General features: G+C 46.9%; 1 protein-coding gene across 1 annotated transcript in view; it reads left to right on the top strand.

Moving 5' to 3' along the window:
* Nucleotides 1–15,446, top strand: part of PNKD (PNKD metallo-beta-lactamase domain containing) — a 253,288-nt gene that overhangs the window by 219,930 nt on the left and 17,912 nt on the right. The window lies entirely within an intron of this gene.

Genomic DNA, 15,446 nt, shown 5'->3' with positions numbered 1-15,446 from the left:
CCTGGGGGATCCCAGGGTGGTGGGCCGACTTCTTCAGTTTGCACAGATCTGGCAGCAGTCTATAACAGATGCCTGGGTGCAGAAAGCTGTATCTCTAGGTTATGCTTTTGCCTTCAAGAAGCACACTCCTCGAAGGTCTTTCTGTACCAGCCCGTCTCGAGTAGAGACGAAGGCCAGGGCTTTGCAAGAGGCAGTTCAGAAATTGCTTCAGTCAGGAGTAGTCATTCCAGTTCCTCCTGCGCAAGGAGGATAGGGTTTTTACTCCAACCTGTTTCTAGTTCAGAAACCAAATGGGTCATTTTGGCCCGTTCTCAATCTCAAAGTGCTGAATAAGTACATTTGGGTACCTCGGTTTTAGATGGAAAGTGTACACCAGGATGCTTACCTACATATTCCTATAGCACTGTCCCATCAGTGCTTTCTCGGGTTCGCTATCCTTCAACAGCATTTTCAGTACCAGGCCCTACCTTTTGGGTTAGCCACAGCCCCCAGAGTATTTATCAAGATTATGGTGGTAATGGCAGCTTATCTCCGGCAGCACGGGATAAGAATTTTTCAATACCTTGACGATCTTATAATCCTGGCACAGTTGCAGGAATTGCTCCTATGTCATCTGCAACAGACAATAATGTGTCTGTAAAGGCACGGGTGGCTCATAAATCATCTCTGGTTTCATCACAGCGGATGACTCACTTGGGTGCTGTACTGGATTCAAGTCTTCAGAGAGTAATCTTACCTCTGAACAAGATAGCCAAGGTTCATTCAAGGATTCAGGACTTGCTACACAGTCAAAAGGTATCCATTCCAAGCAGTTATGCATGTGATGAGATTGATGGTGTCAACGTTCGACATGGTGGAGTATGCACAATTCCACTCGAGGCCTCTGCAGCATCTGCTTCTGGCCAAATGAAATGGGTTGCATCAGATCATAAACAGGCAGACTATGGTTCTTACGATAGAAGTAAGAAGGTCATTAGCCTGGTGGCTACAGACATCCCATCTGGACAAGGGGAGCCCCTTTTGGTTATCAGATTGGGAAATTCTGACAACATATGCCAGTCTCCAGGGCTGGGGAGCAGTGTCAGGAAGGTTGTGTTTCCAGGGGAAATGGACCAAGGAAGACGTTTACCTGCCAATAAATATATTGGAACTTCAGGCCATATACATGGCACTGATTCAGGCAAAGGACATTCTTCAGGGAAAACCAGTTCAGATCCGCTCAGACAATGCGACGGCAGTAGCGTACCTCAACCATCAGGGAGGAACTCTCAGCCGAAAAGCGATAAATGAGGTAAGTCACATACTAAAGTGGGCAGAACTTCATCATCCAGCCTTGTCCGCAGTGTTCGTTCCGGGAGTCTTAAACTGGGAAGCGGATTTTATCAGTCGACACGCCATTTAGGCAAGCGAATGGGCTCTACACCCAGAGGTCTTCCAGCCCCTAGTAGATAAGTGGGGGTTGCCAGAGATAGATCTCATGGCGTGCCTTCAGAACAAAAAGTTCTTTCATACGGGTCAAGAATAAAGGATCCCAGAGCAATCTTTGTGGATGCCCTGTCAGCGAGATGGGACTTTCATCTGGCTTATGTGTTTCCTCCAGTCACCCTATTACCCAGGGTGGTGAGAAAGATAAAGCAAGGAAAGGGTGCAGTGATACTAATAGCTTCAGCTTGGCCCAGAAGGCATTGGTACACAGATCTGCAGAGGATGTCGATGGATGTTCCACTTCTGCTCCCTCAACGTCCAAATCTACTGATGCAGGTTCCTTGTTAACACAGACATCTGGATCGACTGTTTTTGACGGCGTGGCTTTTGAAACCTCTGTCCTGAAGTCAAGAGGATTCTCACAACAGGTAATTCAAACAATGCTCGGAGCAAGGAAACCTTCCTCCGCTCTCATTTATTACCGAATATGGCAAACCTATATTCATTGGTGCAGTGAATGGAAAATGGACCCTAGGTCTTCCAGAGTTTCCAGGGTCTTAGCGTTCCTTCAGACAGGAATGGATAAAGGTTTGAAGGTGGCTTCCTTGAGAGTGCAAGTGTCAGCATTGACTGTATGGTTCCAAAAGAAAATTGCCAATTTACAGGATGTGTGTATTTTTTTCCAGGGAATGCTGCGCATTCAACCTCCTTTTTGTACCTCCTACAGTGCCTTGGGACTTAACTTTAGTCCTAAAGGCCCTTCAAGTTGCCCCATTTGAACCACTTAATAAAGTGGGTTTAAATGGTTGACAGCTAAAGTTCTCTTTCTACTGGCCATGGCGTCAGCGAGAAGAGCGTCAGATTTAGGGGCATTGTCCTGTCGTTCCCCATTTCTGATTATTTATTTTTTATCCAGATACACAGATCTAGTCCTGAGAACTGCTTTATCTTCCCAAGGTGGTGTTTAAATTCCACCTTTACGAAGGAATTGAAGTCACGGCCTTCCATGTACCAGGCCTTTCTGCGGGAGATGCATCGCTGGACGTGTCCGCGCCATAAGGATCTATGTGGATCGTACCAGTGCCATCAGAAAGACAGATTCTCTCTCTACATTATCTACGGATTTCACAAAAGAGGATGGCCTGCTGATAAGCAGACACTGGCAAGGTGGCTTCGGATGACGATTTCAGAAGCATATTCTCAAGCTGATCTCCCTGTTTTGGCTTATGTCTCTGCCCACTCTACTCATAAGGTAGGTCCATCATGGGGCAGCACAACGTGGTGCTTCAGCTGAACAGATATGTAAGGCAGCCACATGGTCTTCCATTAACACCTTCATTAGACATTATGCCATGGATACCTTTGCCTCTCATGACACTGAATTCGGGCGATGGATTCTCCTTTCCAATCAGGAGCGTCCCCACCACTAAATTGCTTTGGGAAATCCCAATGTTATCCTGGGGACTCTGCTGGAGAAATATACATTATGGTAAGAACTTACCGCTGATAATGGTATTTCTCCTAAGTCCACAGGATCCACAGGGATCCCACCCTCACGCACCTGATTTGAGGATCCTTTTACTCACTTAAGTATGTATGTATGTGTGTGTGTGTGTATATGTATATAATAAGAATTTACTCACCGGTAATTCTATTTCTCGTAGTCCGTAGTGGATGCTGGGTACTCCGTAAGGACCATGGGGAATAGACGGGCTCCGCAGGAGACTGGGCACTCTTAAAAGAAAGATTAGGTACTACATCTGGTGTGCACTGGCTCCTCCCTCTATGCCCCTCCTCCAGACCTCAGTTAAGGAAACTGTGCCCGGAAGAGCTGACATTACTAGGAAAGGATTTGGAATCCAGGGTAAGACTCATACCAGCCACACCAATCACACTGTACAACTTGTGATAACTATACCCAGTTAACAGTATGAACAACAACTGAGCCTCATTTAACAGATGGCTCATAACAAAACCCTATAGTTAAGCAATAACTATATACAAGTATTGCAGAAAGTCCGCACTTGGGACGGGCTCCCAGCATCCACTACGGACTACGAGAAATAGAATTACCGGTGAGTAAATTCTTATTTTCTCTGACGTCCTAGTGGATGCTGGGTACTCCGTAAGGACCATGGGGATTATACCAAAGCTCCCAAACGGGCGGGAGAGTGCTGATGACTCTGCAGCACCGAATGAGCAAACTCAAGGTCCTCCTCAGCCAGGGTATCAAACTTGTAGAATTTTGCAAAAGTGTTTGATCCCGATTAAGTAGCAGCTTGGCAAAGTTGTAAAGCCGAGACCCCTCGGGCAGCCGCCCAAGAAGAGCCCACCTTCCTCGTGGAATGGGCTTTTACTGATTTAGGATGCGGCAGTCCAGCCGCAGAATGAGCCTGCTGAATCGTGCTACAGATCCAGCGAGCAATAGTCTGCTTAGAAGCAGGAGCACCCAGCTTGTTGGGTGCATGCAGGATAAACAGCGAGTCGGTTTTCCTGACTCTAGCCGTCCTGGAAACATAGATTTTTAGGGCCTGGACTACGTCCAGCAACTTGGAATCCTCCAAGTCCCGGGTAGCCGCAGGCACCACAATAGGTTGGTTTAAATGAAACGCTGATACCACCTTTGGGAGAAATTGGGGACGAGTCCTCAATTCTGCCCTGTCCATATGGAAAATCAGATAAGGGCTTTTACAGGACAAAGCCGCCAATTCTGACACACGCCTAGCTGAGGCCAAGGCCAACAGCATGACTACCTTCCACTTGAGATACTTCAAGAGATCATTTCTTGTAGTTCTGGGTACCAAGTTCTTCTTGGCCAATCCGGAACGATGAGTATAGTTCTTACTCCTCTCTTTCTTATTATCCTCAGCACCTTTGGTATTAGAGGAAGAGGAGGGAACACATAAACCGACTGCTACACCCACGGTGTCACTAGAGCGTCCACAGCTATCGCCTGAGGGTCCGTTGACCTGGCGCAATATCTTTTTAGCTTTTTGTTGAGGCGGGACGCCATCATGTCCACCTGTGGCCTTTCCCAACGATTTACAATCAGCTGGAAGACTTCTGGATGAAGTCCCCACTCTCCCGGGTGGAGGTCGTGCCTGCTGAGGAAGTCTGCTTCCCAGTTGTCCACTCCCGGAATGAACACTGCTGACAGTGCTATCACGTGATTCTCCGCCCATCGGAGAATCCTTGTGGCTTCTGCCATCGCCATCCTACTTCTTGTGCCGCCCTGTCGGTTTACATGGGCGACAGCCGTGATGTTGTCTGACTGAATCAGCACCGACAGGTTTTGAAGCAGGGGTTCTGCTTGACTTAGGGCATTGTAAATGGCCCTTAGTTCCAGAATATTTATGTGTAGGGAAGTCTCCTGACTCGACCATTGTCCTTGGAAGTTTCTTCCCTGAGTGACTGCCCCCCAACCTCGGAGGCTTGCATCCGTGGTCACCAGGACCCAGTCCTGAATGCCGAATCTGCGGCCCTCGAGAAGATGAGCACTCTGCAGCCACCACAGCAGAGACACCCTGGCCCTCGGGGACAGGGTGATCAGCCGATGCATCTGAAGATGCAATCCGGACCACTTGTCTAACAGATCCCACTGAAAGATCCTTGCATGGAACCTGCCGAAGGGAATTGCTTCGTAAGAAGCTACCATCTTTCCCAGGAGTCGCGTGCAGTGATGCACCGACACCTGTTTTGGTTTCAGGAGGTCTCTGACCAGAGAGGACAACTCCTTGGCCTTCTCCTCCGGGAGAAACACCTTCTTCTGTTCTGTGTCCAGAATCATGCCCAAGAACAGCAGACGTGTCGTAGGAACCAGCTGCGACTTTGGGATATTCAGAATCCAGCCGTGCGGTCGTAGCACTTCCTGAGATAGTGCTACTCCGACCAACAACTGCTCCTTGGACCTTGCCTTTATAAGGAGATCGTCCAAGTATGGGATAATTATAACTCCCTTCTTTCGAAGGAGTATCATTATTTCGGCCATTACTTTGGTAAATACCCTCGGTGCCGTGGACAGACCAAACGGCAGCGTCTGGAATTGGTAATGGCAGTCCTGTACCACAAACCTGAGGTACTCCTGTTGAGGTGGGTAAATGGGGACATGTAGGTAAGCATCCTTGATGTCCAGTGACACCATAAAATCCCCCTCTTCCAGGCTTGCAATAACCGCCCTGAGCGATTCCATTTTGAACTTGAACTTCCTTATATAAGTGTTCAAGGATTTCAAATTTAGAATGGGTCTTACCGAACAGTCTGGTTTCGGTACCACAAACATTGTGGAATAGTAACCCCGTCCCTGCTGAAGGAGGGGAACTTTGATTATCACCTGCTGAAGGTAAAGCTTGTGAATTGCAGCCAGTACTACCTCCCTTTCCATGGGAGTAGCTGGCAAGGCTGATTTGAGGTAACGGCGAGGGGGAGACGTCTCGAACTCCAGCTTGTATCCCTGAGATACCACTTGTAGAACCCAGAGATCCACCTGTGAGCGAACCCACTGGTCGCTGAAGTTTCCCGGAGACGGGCCCCCACCGCACCTGGCTCCACCTGTGGAGCCCCAGCGTCATGCGGTGGACTTAGTGGAAGCAGGGGAGGATTTTTGTTCTTGGGAACTGGCTGTCTGGTGCAGCTTTTTCCCTCTACCCCTGCCTCTGGGCAGAAAGGACGCGCCTCTGACCCGCTTGCCTTTCTGAGGCCGAAAGGACTGTACTTGATAATACGGTGCTTTCTTAGGCTGTGAGGGAACCTGAGGTAAAAAAGTCAACTTCCCAGCTGTTGCTGTGGATACGAGGTACGAGAGACCGTCCCCAAACAATTCCTCACCCTTATAAGGCAAAACTTCCATGTGCCTTTTAGAATCTGCATCACCTGTCCACTGCCGAGTCCATAATACTCTCCTGGCAGAAATGGACATTGCATTAATTCTAGATGCCAGCTGGCAAATGTCCCTCTGTGCATCCCTCATATATAAGACTACGTCTTTAATATGCTCTATGGTTAGCAAAATAGTATCCCTGTCAAGGGAATCAATGTTATCTGACAGGGAATCGGACCAAGCTGCTGCAGCGCTACACATCCATGCTGAAGCAATAGCAGGTCTCAGTATAGTACCTGAGTGTGTATACACAGACTTCAGGATAGCCTCCTGCTTTCTATCTGCAGGCTCCTTTAAGGCGGCCGTATCCTGAGATGGCAGTGCCACCTTTTTTGATAAGCGTGTGAGCGCCTTGTCCACCCTAGGGGATGTTTCCCAACGCAACCTGTCCGTTGGCGGGAAAGGGTACGCCATTAGTAACCTTTTAGAAATCACTAATTTCTTATCTGGGGAACACCACGCTTCTTCACACAATTCATTTAACTCATCAGATGGGGGAAAAGTCACTGGCTGCTTTTTCTCCCCAAACATAATACCCTTTTTAGTGGTAACCGGGTTAATATCAGAAATGTGCAACACATTTTTCATTGCCGTAATCATGCATCGGATGGCCCTTGTGGATTGTACATTTGTCTCATCCTCGTCGACACTGGAGTCAGACTCCGTGTCGACATCTGTGTCTGCCATCTGAGGTAGCGGGCGTTTTTGAGCCCCTGATGGCCTCTGAGACGCTTGGGCAGGCGCGGGCTGAGATGCCGGCTGTCCCAAAGCTGTTACGTCATCGAACCTTTTATGCAAGGAGTTGACACTGTCGGTTAATACCTTCCACATATCCATCCACTCTGGTGTCGGCCCCGCAGGGGGCGACATCACACTTATCGGCTCCTGCTCCGCCTCCACATAAGCGTCCTCATCAGACATGTCGACACAGCCGTACCGACACACCGCACACACACACAGGGAATGCTCTGACTAAGGACAGGACCCCACAAAGTCCTTTGGGGAGACAGAGAGCGAGTATGCCAGCACACACCAGAGCGCTTTTTATAACAGAGGGATTTACACTAATACAAAGTGAAATTTCCCCCAATAGCTGCTTATATTACCTTTTGCGCCTAAATTTATGTGCCCCCCCTCTCTTTTTTACCCTTCTCGTAGTGAATACTGCAGGGGAGAGCCTGGGGAGCGTCCTTTCAGCGGAGCTGTGAAGAGAAAATGGCGCTGGCTGTGCTGAGGAAGATAGCCCCGCCCCTTCAGCGGCGGGCTTCTCCCGCTTTTTTAATAATATTTATGGCGGGGGATTAGGCACATATACAGTTTATAACTGTATTATGTGCATTTTGCCAACCAAGGTATACATATTGCAGCCCAGGGCGCCCCCCCCCCCCCAGCGCCCTGCACCCACCAGTGACCGGAGCGTGTGGTGTGCTGTGGGAGCAATGGCGCACAGCTGCAGTGCTGTGCGCTACCTTATTGAAGACCGGAGTCTTCAGCCGCCGATTTTCTTCTGGAATCTTCCGTCTTCTGGCTCTGAAAGGGGGACGGCGGCGCGGCTCCGGGAACGGACGATCGAGGTCGGGCCCTGTGTTCGATCCCTCTGGAGCTAATGGTGTCCAGTAGCCTTAGAAGCACAAGCTAGCTGCAAGCAGGTAGGTTTGCTTCTCTCCCCTCAGTCCCTCGTAGCAGTGAGTCTGTTGCCAGCAGATCTCACTGAAAATAAAAAACCTAACAAATACTTTCTTTTTTTAGTGAGCTCAGGAGAGCCCACTAAGTGCATCCAGCTCTGGCCGGGCACAGATTCTAACTGAGGTCTGGAGGAGGGGCATAGAGGGAGGAGCCAGTGCACACCAGATGTAGTACCTAATCTTTCTTTTAAGAGTGCCCAGTCTCCTGCGGAGCCCGTCTATTCCCCATGGTCCTTACAGAGTACCCAGCATCCACTAGGACGTCAGAGAAATATATATTTCTCTGACGTCCTAGTGGATGCTAGGAACTCCGTAAGGACCATGGGGAATAGCGGCTCCGCAGGAGACTGGGCACAACTAAAAGAAAGCTTTAGACTACTGGTGTGCACTGGCTCCTCCCACTATGACCCTCCTCCAGACTTCAGTTAGAATCTTGTGCCCGGCTGAGCTGGATGCACACTAGGGGCTCTCCTGAGCGCCTAGAAAGAAAGTTTATTTTAGGTTTTTTATTTTACAGTGAGTTCTGCTGGCAACAGACTCACTGCAGCGAGGGACTAAGGGGAGAAGAAGCGAACCTACCTAACTGGTGGTAGTTTGGGCTTCTTAGGCTACTGGACACCATTAGCTCCAGAGGGATCGAACATAGGACCCGACCTCGATCGTTCGGTCCCGGAGCCGCGCCGCCGTCCCCCTTACAGAGCCAGAAGCAAGAAGAGTCCGGAAAATCGGCGGCAGAAGACTTCTGTCTTCTTCAAGGTAGCGCACAGCACTGCAGCTGTGCGCCATTGCTCCTCATGCACACCTCACACTCCGGTCACTGATGGGTGCAGGGCGCTGGGGGGGGCGCCCTGAGGGCAATATTAGACACCTTGACTGGCAAATGTACACCATATATAGTCCCAGAGGCTATATAGGTGTAAATTAATACCCCTGCCAGAGTTGCAATAAAAGTGGGAGAAGGCCGCCGGAAAAGGGGCGGGGCTATCTCCCTCAGCACACTGGTGCCATTTCTCCCTCACAGCTCCGCTGGAAGGAACGCTCCCAGACTCTCCCCTGCAGTCTCCACTACATCAGGGTAAAAAAGAGAGGGGGGGCACTAAATTTAGGCGCAGTATAAATATATAGCAGCTATAAGGGGATATAATTCAGTTAGTCCCTGTATTTTATAGCGCTCTGGTGTGTGCTGGCATACTCTCTCTCTGTCTCCTCAAAGGGCTTTGTGGGGTCCTGTCCTCAGTCAGAGCATTCCCTGTGTGTGTGCGGTGTGTCGGTACGGCTGTGTCGACATGTTTGATGAGGAGGCTTATGTGGAGGCGGAGCAGATGCCTGTAAATGTGATGTCACTCCCTGCGGGGTCGACACCTGAGTGGATGGTTATGTGGAAGGAATTGCGTGACCGTGTCGACTCTTTACATAAAAGGTTTGACGACATTCCGAATCTGGGACAGCCGCCTTCTCAGTCTGTGCCTGCCCAGGTGTCTCAAAAGCCATCAGGGGCTCTAAAACGCCCGCTACCTCAGATGGCAGACACAGATGTCGACACGGATACTGACTCCAGTGTCGACGACGATGAGACTAATGTAACTTCCAATAGGGCCACACGTTACATGATTGAGGCTATGAAAAATGTGTTGCACATTTCTGATGTTACCCCAGGTACCACAAAAAAGTATTATGTTTGGAGAGAAAAAACTGCCAGTAGTTAAACGAAGTGTGTGAAGAAGCGTGGGCTTCCCCCGATAAGAAACTGGTAATTTCTAAAAGGTTACTAGGGACGTACCCTTTCCCGCCAGAGGATAGGTCACGTTGGGAAACATCCCCTAGGGTGGATAAAGCGCTCACACGTTTGTCAAAAAAGGTGGCACTACCGTCTCCGGATACGGCCGCCCTAAAGGAACCTGCTGATAGAAAGCAGGAGGCTATCCTGAAGTCAGTATATACACACACAGGTATTATACTGAGACCAGCTATTGCTTCAGCATGGATGTGCAGTGCTGCAGCTGCGTGGTCAGATTCCCTGTCAGAAAATATTGATACCTTAGACAGGGACACTATATTGCTAACTGTTGAGCATATTAAAGACGCAGTCTTATATATGAGAGATGCACAGAGGGCTATTTGCCGGCTGGCATCTAAAATAAGTGCAATGTCCATTTCTGCCAGGAGAGGGTTATGGACTCGGCAGTGGACAGGTGATGCAGACTCTAAAAGGCACATGGAAGTTTTGCCTTATAAAGGTGAGGAGTTGTTCGGGGATGGTCTCTCGGACCTAGTTTCCACAGCAACAGCTGGGAAGTCTGCATTTTTACCCCATGTTCCCTCACAGCCAAAGAAAGCACCGTATTATCAGGTACAGTCCTTTCGGCCCTATAAGGGCAAGCAAGTTAAAGGCGCGTCCTTTCTGCCCAGAGGCAGAGGTAGAGGGAAAAAGCTGCAGCATACAGCCAGTTCCCAGGAGCAAAAGTCCTCCCCCGCTTCCTCTAAGTCCACCGCATGATGCTGGGGCTCCACAGGTGGGGGCCCGTCTCAAAAATTTCAGCAATCAGTGGGCTCGCTCACGGGTGGATCCCTGGATCTTTCAAGTAATATCTCAGGGGTACAAGCTGGAATTCAAGACGTCTCCCCCCCGCCGTTTCCTCAAATCTGCCTTGCCAACTACCCCCTCAGCCAGGGAGGCAGTGCTGGAGGCAATTCACAAGCTGTATTCCCAGCAGGTGATAGTCAAGGTGCCCCTACTTCAACAAGGACGGGGTTACTATTCCACAATGTTTGTGGTACCGAAACCGGACGGTTCGGTGAGACCCATTTTAAATTTGAAATCCTTGAACACATATATAAAAAAAATTCAAGTTCAAGATGGAATCGCTCAGGGCGGTTATTGCAAGCCTGGACGAGGGGGATTACATGGTATCACTGGACATCAAGGATGCTTACCTGCATGTCCCCATTTACCATCCTCATCAGGAGTACCTCAGATTTTTGGTACAGGATTGTCATTACCAATTCCAGACGTTGCCGTTCGGGTTATACACGGCTCCGAGGGTCTTTACCAAGGTAATGGCCGAAATGATGATACTCCTTCGAAAGAAGGGAGTTTTAATTATCCCGTACTTGGACGATCTTCTGATAAAGGCGAGGTCCAAGGAGCAGTTGTTGGTCGGGGTAGCACTATCTCGGGAGGTGCTACACCAGCACGGCTGGATTCTAAATATTCCAAAGTCACAGCTGGTCCCTACGACACCTCTACTGTTCCTGGGGATGGTTCTGGACACAGAACAGAAAAAAGTGTTTCTCCCGGAGGAGAAGGCCAAGGAGCTGTCATCTCTAGTCAGAGGCCTCCTAAAACCAAGACAGGTATCTGTGCATCACTGCACGCGGATCCTGGGAAAGATGGTGGCTTCCTACGAAGCAATTCCATTCGGCAGGTTCCATGCAAGAACATTTCAGTGGGACCTGTTGGACAAGTGGTCCGGATCGCATCTTCAGATGCATCGGCTGATAACCCTGTCTCCAAGGACCAGGGTGTCTCTGCTGTGGTGGCTGCAAAGGGCTCATCTTCAAGAGGGCCGCAGATTCGGCATACAGGACTGGGTCCTGGTAACTACGGATGCCAGCCTTCGAGGCTGGGGGGCAGTCACACAGGGAAGAAACTTCCAAGGGCTATGGTCAAGTCAGGAGACTTCCCTACACAGGGAAGAAAAAGAGAGATACATCTGCACACTTGCTAATCTAACTTGAAAGTTTAATGGATTTATAAAACCCCATTGTACGTGTGTCTAACATTAGACTTTAGGCCTCTTTGGGGGTGTGACCCTATTACAACCAAAAGATAACAACGTATACAAAAAGGCTAGAAAAGTGGTTGTTGAGTTGGGTGCACTGTGTCAATTTTGTTGAATTGATTATCAAGGTTAAAACGTAGCTTTTATTGCTTCTATTAATATTCAGAGGGTCCTTGTCATGGGACACATACAGCAAAATATAGAGGTTAAAAATATGACATATACAAACATATACGTGGTGAAGAAAAGAAAGTTAAGTGAGATAGATTCTAAAAAGTGGGATCACCACAATAACTCCTGCAACTCGTATAATTAATTTCTATGTGAAACATGAACCACTTGAGACAGAAACTAGATAGGGTATGAACGCACCTGATTATACTTTATCAATGTCTGTCCTAACGTATTGACTATGAATAGATACTAACCACTATGAATCTACTCACTTAGTATTCACATGAGGGGCACCTTCCCCTAACTAAGAACTAAAGTTAGAAGCTATTTCTTAATGTGGGTACATATTGTATCCACTTCAATCCAACTGTTATAAGATGTTGCTAAATGTCCTTATACTATATTACATAGAAGCAACAATTGTTGCAATGCAAGTGCACAGGATAGAGTAAGGCTTTGTAGTATACAGCTGCACTGATATATCAAGTGTTACAGTAGTCCTTGATAACTGGGATTTTTTGTGCTCTGTCAGTGTACGATACACTATTCTCTTTGTGGGTCACACTTATGCATCATTATTGTAAAAGCTAATTGCTTGCATTATATGTGTGTACCACTCTGTTACCTTTGCAGGTCAAATATATATAAACCTTTTGAAAGGTTGATGACTTGTATTGTGAGAATAATTGATACGTGCACTTTATGATAGTGCCCTCTACAGAGATCATATATGTTACATAGCAAATATTGGGGTTGTGTTCTAATCAATATATGATATGGAGTATCCCCATTGACTAGACTGCCACTGGCTATGCTGTCCTCTGGGCTATGGTGTGGTTTAAATCCAAAGACTACTGTTTAGTTTCTAATCCCTGTAGTAGGATTCTAAATGGTGCAGTTGTTGCTGAGCACAGAGAGACGTGTCTGCAGGAAGCACTATACTGTGCTGATTTGTTATTAACAATGCTACCTTGTTTCAAGATCTAGTAGGTAATGAGGTTCTCCCCCACAAGTATGCTTTAAAACAGACCAATAAATACTTCCTTACTCACACGTGCAATTTGTTACTAAGGGCAAATTAAATGTATCTATAAATTTGCATCTACTTTTCCTGCATTTATACAGATGGATTGATTACTACATAACAAATGTGCTGTTTTGTCAAACAATAATTGGTTCCTCTAATGCGTAAAAAAACCCTAGGTAGTCCTGTAAGCTGTTATCTGGAGTGGTAATCACATTGTTTCCTAACCTCCCGCACCCAGCTTGCTCTGCAGATCCTAATAGCTATAACTGCTTTCAATTCAGTGCTGGTGCGTATGGGTTTAATAATATCTAATACACATAATATACAACATTGCTTTAGACTTTTAAGGAGTGTGGTGGCCCACTAGAGAGCCGACATGCATGTTTCGCTGTACGGGCGATGTGTACTTGTACACATCTGGACAAAGGGGTTGGAGTCCCCGAAACGTCGATGGAATGTTTCTGACTATTTGAATACACTTGACTTTTTCTAAAGACCTTGAGTGCCGCAGCCTTTTTTGCACGATATTGAAATTCATACTGAAGGCACCAGGGCAATGTTTGGATTTGCAAACAGAGTGCCGGGCTGACATTGCTATATATATATATATATATATATATATATATATATATATATATATAGTGTGTGTGTGTGAAAGCCCTCGCTTATCACTAATTCTCTTACTACATGATATGTTAGGAAGCTGAAATTTAACATAAGTATTCTTCAGGTGGGAAATACTACACAATTAGAATTTTAATAAACTTCCCATAAGGGGATGAACAGGGGGTTGACATAATGACATCATTATCAATGCGTTGCGGGCACGATAACGCTCAAATAGACAGTCGTATAAAAATTTGGATTGCACCTCCAGTGGGTAGAATTTAATAAACTACAAAAATTGTCCGTTCACTTTTTACCGTATCTGCTACGGGTGCTCCTTGGGTAACGCCAAGAACCATGGATTAATATTTACTTACATTAAGACGTCTCAAATTTACCGCTCTATAGATTTACCAAATTTTTAACACTCCTTAATTTTTAAAACCGTGGAAATCAGAAACTCCCGATGGAAGAACGGATAGACCAGCTAGTGTGTGTATATGTGTATATATAATATTTATTAATATAATGTGTAATTTGGCTAGACATGTGGATGGACACCACCCATATATATAACAACTGTGCACTATTGGAGAGACATATAGTTTTTGTGTTATGTACAATAAATGTCCACGCTAGCCCAGAACCAAGTAGTCCTGCAGGGATAGTCTTAACATCTGTGCATAGTCCACATAACTCTTCATGGATGTAGAGCTCTGCACCTGCAGATCTTCCTAAAAATTGCAATGTTCCCTCTGATGCCTATTACACATCAGAAGAAAACCTTTTGTTGAGAAGAGTTCAGTGTACAAATAAATAGAATGTGTCTAACAGCAAATACATTGTACAGATTGAGTATCCCTTATCTAAAATGCTTGGGACCAGAAGTACTTTGAATATCGGATTTTTCCGTATTTTGGAATAGTTGCATACCATAATGAGATATCATGGCGATGGGACCCAAGTCTGAGCACAGAATGCATTTATGTGTCATATACACCTTATATACACAGCCTGAAGGTAATTTAATACAATATTTTTAATAACTTTGTGTATTAAACAAAGTTTGTGTACTTTGAACCATCAGAAAACAAAGGTTTCACTATCTCTGTCTCACCCAAAATATTTTGTATTTCGGAATATGCCATATTTCGGAATATTTGGATATGGGATATATATGTAATTTCATTGTAGTTCGGACAGTTTTTTTTATAAAGCAGTTGTAGCTATGTAAAATAGCGAACAGGTCCTTACTTGCATGTTTTTGTATCCTATATACTGTAAAACATCATACCTACCGAAGAATTACATACAATATTTGGCAAAGGCCAGGAAAATACAACTATCATGAAATAGCAACACATATTACAATGTTATTCTGCAACCATACCGAGTATATTATTCCCCTACTATGACCAATATATATTACAGTTACACAGTAATAAATATATTATAAATTATATTCCCATATCCAGCATATCATTTTATCCTGTAAAGCTTCATACACAAAGCATATCTCGCCTTCCATCTCCCCAATATAACATGTATCATCGGGTATCGTACGGTATGCCGGCGCTCGGGCTCCCGGCGCCCAGCATAACGGCGCCGGGAGCCCGACCGCCGGCATACCGACAGCGTGGCGAGCGCAAAGGAGCCCCTTGCGGGCTCGCTGCGCTCTCCACGCTGCGGGCACGGTGGCGCGCTACACGCGCCACACTATTTTATTCTCCCTCCAGGGGGGTCGTGGACCCCCACGAGGGAGAATAGTTGTCGGTGTGTCGGGATTCCGGCGCCGGTATACTGTGCGCCGGGTTCCCGACATTCGGCATACAGAAGACCACCCGTATCATCTGCCCCATGAATGGAGGGAG

The sequence above is a fragment of the Pseudophryne corroboree genome, chromosome 7 (genome assembly GCF_028390025.1).
Source record: "Pseudophryne corroboree isolate aPseCor3 chromosome 7, aPseCor3.hap2, whole genome shotgun sequence".
Classification (NCBI taxonomy): Eukaryota; Metazoa; Chordata; class Amphibia; order Anura; family Myobatrachidae; genus Pseudophryne; species Pseudophryne corroboree.
The sequence above is the reverse complement of the archived record's forward strand: the minus strand, read 5'-3'. Positions and strand labels throughout refer to the sequence as shown.